Source organism: Leopardus geoffroyi, chromosome B2 (genome assembly GCF_018350155.1).
Source record: "Leopardus geoffroyi isolate Oge1 chromosome B2, O.geoffroyi_Oge1_pat1.0, whole genome shotgun sequence".
NCBI classification, from domain to species: domain Eukaryota; kingdom Metazoa; phylum Chordata; class Mammalia; order Carnivora; family Felidae; genus Leopardus; species Leopardus geoffroyi.
Genome location: NC_059332.1, coordinates 1,515,737 through 1,522,898, shown reverse-complemented (window position 1 = coordinate 1,522,898; position 7,162 = coordinate 1,515,737). Strand labels below are relative to the sequence as shown.

Genomic DNA, 7,162 nt, shown 5'->3' with positions numbered 1-7,162 from the left:
TGTGGGTTTGAGTCCCAAGGGCGGGCTCTGTGCTGACAGTGCAGAGCCTGCTTGGGATTCTGTCTCCCTTTCTGCCCCTCCCCCTCCTCTCAAGCAAATAGTCAAATAATGAAGGAAAACTAGGAAAAAGTACTTTTAGCAAATAACACAAAGGATGAATTTCCTTGAGAGACAAAATACTTTCACAAATATAAGTAAGAAGAGACAAAAAGAAAACGCTGAGAAGACAGTGTAGGAAGAGGAACAACTGGTTAATAAACATGGGAAAAGTTCAGCTCACTCAAAGTCAATGAGAGAAAATGCGATGCTTTGTATCTATGAGATTAGTAAAGGTTAGAAAACTGCAATACTGGGTATTGGTGAGAATGAGGCATTCTAGGACAACGCGGGGTGTAGGCTGGGAGAACATCGTTGAGAACAATTTGGCAATGGCTAAAAAAATCTTAATACACATACTCTTTGAACCATCCAGTCCACTTCTGCCCCCTCTGCACAGAGATGATGGATTGTATAAGGACTGTAATTCGAACATTGTTTGGGTTTGTAAAACATTGGAACCGACATAAATAGGCTTCGTGAGGGGATGGGTTGATGGAAGTCACTGAATGCACACCCGCCACGGAATACTATGTAGGTACCCAAAGGAATGAGTTACATCTTAGTACACGAATATGGAAAGATGTCTGGGATTCATTCATTCATTCACTCATTCGCTCATTCATTCATTCATTCAACAAATATTTGTTGAGTGGCCAGGATGTGCCTGACTGTCTTCCAGACTCCAGGATACTGCAGGGAACAAAATAAAGTTCTGTGCTCAGAGTTGCCTTCTAGAAAGAAAGGTGGGCAAAAAGCAAACCAAGAAATAAATGCAGCGTGTGGAAGATGCCATGAAAAAGGAGTCAGGATACGGAGGGAGCAGTGATGGGGGTGTTATTAAAAAAAATTTTTTTTTCAACGTTTATTTATTTTTGGGACAGAGAGAGACAGAGCATGAACGGGGGAGGGGCAGAGAGAGGGAGACACAGAATCGGAAACAGGCTCCAGGCTCTGAGCCATCAGCCCAGAGCCCGACGCGGGGCTCGAACTCACGGACCGCGAGATCGTGACCTGGCTGAAGTCGGACGCTCAACCGACTGCGCCACCCAGGCGCCCCTGGGGGTGTTATTTTATACGGAGCAGTCAGGGGGCGCCTCCCCTATGAGGGGACCAAATGGCTGCTACGGTTTGGAGTCTCAAATGTGTCTGTTATTGCGAATTTATCTCAGAGAAATGAAGACTTACATTCACACAAAAATCTGCACAAAGCATTATTCGAATAGGAAGTGTCCCAGGATGTGGAGAACAAAGGCAAAAGACGTGCAGAAAAATTAAACTTCCTTACAATTGCAGCCCATCGACAAGTACTTGAAACAGCCACCTTCCTCTGGAAGCTCAGCGGCCCCCAGGTTCCTACTTTGCTGGAGGCAAAAGGCAACCTTAGCTGGACATCAGCCAACATCCGCTTTGACATATAAAATTCCCCTGGGAACCTCCTTTACCCCCCCCCCCCCCCCAAGGTATATGCCTGCAATCGTCCTCCAGGCTCATGGCCGCTGATACACAGCGGGAGGGTCTCAGGACCCAGGTGTCGCTCCACTGTAGTCAGTGACCTAACAGCAGCTAGCCCCTCAAGGCCCCGGGAAGCTTGCTCCCAAATTCCTTACAGACTTACGCTGTCCCTGACCCCCTCCCAACCTGAGGGTGTGTAACCTGTGACTCCTCACAACCCCACAACCGCCCACGGGTCCTGTCCTCGTGCTTTCATGAAACCACCTTTTTGTACTGAAATGGCTCACGATTCTTTCTTGACTATTTGCTCCCAGACCCCAACACCGCATCACATCGCCCCAGATAAACTGGGACAAATCATCACAGGGTCTTCGAGGATCCTACTCCCAACGCCCTTCTCCACGGCAACTTTCACTGAAATGTCTTGGGCACCTGCAAAAGGAGGCTGGGACGGGCAGTGTTTCCTGGGCACATTTGCTGGCCCAACATAAACATCTGGGTTCCTAGGCAAAGAAGGAGGAAGGTGAAAATGGCTGCTGGCAGTTTCTGCCACCAGCCCTGAGTTAGCAATGTCTGTGACCCGATTTCAGAGTTTTATGAAGCCTCCTGCCTTTCACCCATCTCTCTGAAGTCACTCCAAATAGCACGGGACACATGGCTGCGGCCAAAGCCTCCCTGGGCCTGTCTTGTCCTTGTGTCTTCATTTTGCAACACCGTCCTGCATCCCGAAGCCAGGAGCGCCTGTGCAGAGAACCCAAGGAGTGTGTGGGCCACGCGCTGAGTCTGGGGGCACACGCTGTCTGTCTGTCTGTCTGTCTGTCTGTCGCAGGTGCTGGGAGGGGACCACAGGGGCTGCTGTCCCTAGGGGAACCTCCTACGTCCACAGCTTACTTCCAGGAGAAGATGAGGGCCAGACCTCTCCTTAGGTGAGGCCAGATTCCCTACTGCACAACGACCGTGAACGCAAGATGAGGAAAACACAAGTATTCCAAGTGTCCCAAGTCCGGTACTGCACTGCCACCACTCATCTTGGGTGAGCACCTCAGGGCAGCGTGTAAAAGTGACACACGAGGAACGGCCCTCTTCGCCTTCTGTCCTTTGCCCTCAGGCTGATGTAGAGGGGCCAGGAGGGGTGCAAACAGCACGGTGGGGGGCTGGCCAGGCCCACAAAAATCCCTGCAGAGAAGTGATCAGACTCCCAGGAATCTGGGGGCCTTTCTGCGTTGGGGTGAAAAGTCCTCTGTAGCTTTTGAGTTTGGTACCACGTGCACACCTTCCTTATCCAAAGCAAATTAAAAAAAGTCGTGTTAAGGACACGAATGAATTCTCAAGGATGTGAAGCACCCTTTCAGCACAGAGAAATGGGTATTCGATTCTAAACTTCAAACTTCAGTGATGGTTTTGCCTGCATAAAGGAGTGAGTTTTGTTCCAGAAATTTACACTTTGATTTTGAGAGATACTGGTCCATTTATAAACAGGCTCTGGAATCTCTTCTAACAGTAAAAGAAGCCTGAGATATTCCATTCGGAGATAACAGTTTGTGCATTCCTCAGAGTCCGAACACTTCCATTCTAAGCCAGCATTTATCTTGCTATTTTCAGGTTTATTTTACTACTCAAATCTAGCCTGTTTGTTTGTGTTTTTTTTGTCTAGTGAGAAAGGGAGAACCAAAATAGTTAAAAAGAAAGCAGCACAGAAAAAAATCATCAAAAATGTATTAGTTTAAAAATTACGGTGCATGCTCGATGTTATTCTGTCGTTAAAAAGCATGTGTGTACCGACATGGAAAGACATCCCTGGTAGTTGCTATGTTAGAAAGAAGTTGTGGTACATTGTGTGGAATGAATTAATTTTTCATAAGACAATAGCACACACGTGCACACACTAAAGAAATACGTAGGGAAATTTAACCCCAATTAAGAAGGGAGTGACGGTCAGCAGGACTGGAAGGAGGCATAGATGCTGACTGATGTCTGCTTTCTAACTTCATTTTTCTGCGATGTGTGTTTTATTTTGACTGCAAGCATCTGTTACTTTGTAGGCAGATAATACAGTAGAGACAACGTAACAGTTTTGAAAAGAGAGGGATTTTAGGGAGCCAGGCAAGAGACCAAAGGGTTACAACCCAAGAAGTGTCCTCAGACTTTCCCCCACAAAGTTTTTTTTTTTTCAACGTTTATTTATTTTTGGGACGGAGAGAGACAGAGCATGAACGGCGGAGGGGCAGAGAGAGAGGGAGACACAGAATCGGAAACAGGCTCCAGGCTCTGAGCCATCAGCCCAGAGCCCGACGCGGGGCTCGAACCCACGGACCGCGAGATCGTGACCTGGCTGAAGTCGGACGCCCAACCGACTGCGCCACCCAGGCGCCCCTCCCCCCCCCCAAATTTAAAATCTCCTGTCTCGTGTATGGTTTCCAGCCCCCTCAGCCCCTTTGTGGCTGCCGGTGAGAGCAGTAACAGTCAAGGCATCGGGGGTGACGTCCAGCCACCGCCCAGGCCCGGCTGTGGTGGGACAGGAGGACGCTGCTGTACGTAGCGAGGCTGCTCTGTGCTGTGGGCTCTCCTCCCGCCGGACCCAGGCCATTCGCGGGTCCCTTTTTATCTCCGATTTCAGTCTTCCGTTCTGGAAAAGAACCTTGTGTTTCCTTTTATCTGCTTCCCTTCATCTTTTCCTTTCCTCCCTCAGCAACCCAGGGTTTTGACACCTGCTGGCAGACACCCTTCTACTTCCTTCTGGAGCCTCTCCTGCTTTCCGCGTGCACCACACTCTTCCAGGGCTTTCCACAACCTTGCTTTGAAGTCACTGCACTAAATTTTTTGCCCGCCTCCCCTTCTCGCCGTGTTTCGTGAATGTTGTTTCCTACGTCACTCGGGACTTAGTTACGGTTTTAAAATCCAGTTTCCCGAAGGTGTTTCTTTCGCCTTAGTTCTCGTCCCACCTCCTGCCTGTTGGTTTTGTCTTTATTCCAGAAATATTTTCACAGACATCTGATGGTTCCTGTTTGAAGTGAGGACTACGAGCCCAGCTGCGGAATCCCTGGGGTGGGGAAGGTTGATGTGGGGACCTGGCCGCGTGGGTGCGGGGCCTCTGAGGGTCAAGGGTCTGGGTCTGTTCCGTGATGCCAGCACAGCCCAGCCCAGCCCCGGCCCCAGGCGGACGCAGAGGACAGTCCCCAGGGCTCTGGAAGGACAGTCCCCAGGCTTTGGGAGGATCGTCCCCGCGGCCCCGAGAGGACTGTCCTCGCGGCTCTGGGAGGATCATCCCCGGGGACTGTGGGAAGACAGGAAAGTCCCCAGGCTTCAGGAGAACAGTCCCCGGGGCTCCGGGAGGACCATCCCCCAGGGCTCTGGGAGGACAGGACAGTCCCCAGGGTTCTGGGAGAACTGGACCGTCCCCGGGGCTCCGAGAGGACAGGACCGTCCCCGGGGCTCTGGGAGGACAGGACCGTCCCCGGGGTTCTGGGAGAACTGGACCATCCCCGGAGCCCCGAGAGGACAGGGAAGTCCCCGGGGCTCTGGGAGGACAGGACCGTCCCCGGGGCTCTGGGAGAACAGGATTGTCCCCGGGCTCTGGGATCTGCGGGCAGGGGGCGCCAGAGCCCAGCGGCGCGTCTCCTTGCCGCGCCGGGTTCCCGCGTCCGCGCGCGAAGCCACCGGCAGTTCTGGACCTTCCCCGCCCCGCCCCTCCCCGCTGCAGTCTACACCGACCGCCGCTGTTCTCCCCGGGTCTACACCCGCTCGCCCGCCCGCGCTGAGCTCCGCCCGTTCTGCGCTGCTGGTAGACGAACGGCTTCGCCAGGGCCAGTTGGGGTCGTTCCGCGTGCCAGCGTCCTGCGCCCTGGGGTACCCGCGGGGCAGGGAGGGCAGAGCGCGGGGAGGGACCCCAATCGCAGCCTCGGCGGGGAGCAAAGCACCGGAGCTCGGAGTTTCCGACCCGCCGAGGAAGGGGCGCAGCTCCTCCCCTCCAGAGACCCACCCCACAGCGCACTGAACCCCGGGGGCGCGCACGGGGCGCGCGCTGGAGACGACGAAAGAGTCTGTTCGCGCGCAGAGCGCACCCCCGGGTGTCAGGATGGCCGAGTGGTCTAAGGCGCCAGACTCAAGCTTCGCTTCCTCGGTTCGAGGGTTCTGGTCTCCGTGTGGAGGCGTGGGTTCGAATCCCACTTCTGACACATGCTTTTTTTTCCCGTTTTTGTCCTCGGTTTGAGCTGTGCTTTCCTTCTGCGGCCCGTGAAGTCTGTCCGCTTACAATCCCCTCCCCCCCATCCACTTCCCCCATTCCCGCCCACCCCCTTACCCACTCCCCAGTGCTGGTTACTGACCCCGCGACCTCGCTGCCCTCGGCGTGCTTTTTGTTCGGTGGGCACGGCCTTCCCTGAGTGCCTGGGCTGGCCACGCAGCAACGCAAAAGTCCAGGCCTGGGAGTGAAGTCATGTAAAAGGACCGGAAATAGGAAGGTTCCACCGAGATTTGAACTCGGATCGCTGGATTCAGAGTCCAGAGTGCTAACCATTACACCATGGAACCCCACGTGAAAAATGCCTTCTGCACCATCCATCTGAGACCTTCCTCCTGTGGCCTTGTCCTAACGATTGAAAATGAGACACCATTTCACCAGTTTTGTTTGTTTTGATTTAAATCCTAGTTACTTAGCACCCAGCGTAGAGTTTATGAGTAGAACCCAGGAATTCATCCCTTACATACACACCCAGTGCTCATCCCAACAGATGTCCTCCTTAATGCCCATCACCCATCTAGCCCCTCCCCCCACGTGCTCTCCAGTAACCCCAGTTTGTTCTCTGTCTTTAGGAGTCTCTTATGGTTGGTCTCCCTCTCTGTTTTTATCTTATTTTTCCTTCCCTTCCCCCATGTTCCTCTGCTTTGTTTCTTTAATTTCACATATGAATGAAAACATATGATATCTGTCTTTCTCTGCCTGACTTATTTCACTCAGCATAATGCCCTCCAGTTCCATCCACGTTGCTGCAAATGGCAGGATTTCATTCTTTCTCATTGCCAACTAGTATTCCATTGTACATATAAACCACGTCTTCTTTATTCATTCATCAGTTGATGGACATTTGGACTCTTTCCATCCTTTGGCTATTGTTGATGGTGCTGCTATAAACATTGGGGTGTCTGTATGTGCCCCTTCAAATCAGCACTCCTGTATCCTTCGGATAAATACCTAGTGGTGCTATTGCTGCGTCTAGGGTAGTTTTTTGAGGAATCAAGCACCACTTTAAACAAAAGCTCTGCCTCTTCCTCCTAATTTCTTTCTCTTTCTTTCTTTCTTTCTTTCTTTCTTTCTTTCTTTCTTTTTTAAATTTATGAAGGCATTTTCTGGCAAATGGAAAAATTCCTACACTTTCCAGCCTGAAGGCGATGGAAAAGCCAAATACAAGAGAGGCAGATGGGGGGCAGGTGGTGGGAGGGGGCTTGCACTGACCTTCCACTGGGCCGAACCCCCAGGTTTCTTACCCTCGATGTCAGGGGAAGCACGGAGTCCTAAGGATATTCTTACTTCTGGTGGTTTTGAGTTTGCCTTCATTTCTGATCCATGCAAAAATAAATTGGATTTTGATCTCACAGTTCAAAAGGGAGAAAA

General features: G+C 51.8%; 2 non-coding genes across 2 annotated transcripts; one reads left to right on the top strand and one right to left on the bottom strand.

Annotated features, from left to right (window-relative positions):
* Positions 1-5,620: 5,620 nt before the first annotated feature.
* Positions 5,621-5,726, top strand: TRNAL-CAA. Its single transcript has 2 exons — positions 5,621-5,658; positions 5,681-5,726. It is a non-coding gene; the product is annotated as a tRNA-Leu (tRNA).
* A 283-nt stretch (positions 5,727-6,009) lies between these two features.
* TRNAQ-CUG lies at positions 6,010-6,081 on the bottom strand. Its single transcript has one exon. It is a non-coding gene; the product is annotated as a tRNA-Gln (tRNA).
* Between the last annotated feature and the right edge of the window lie 1,081 nt (positions 6,082-7,162).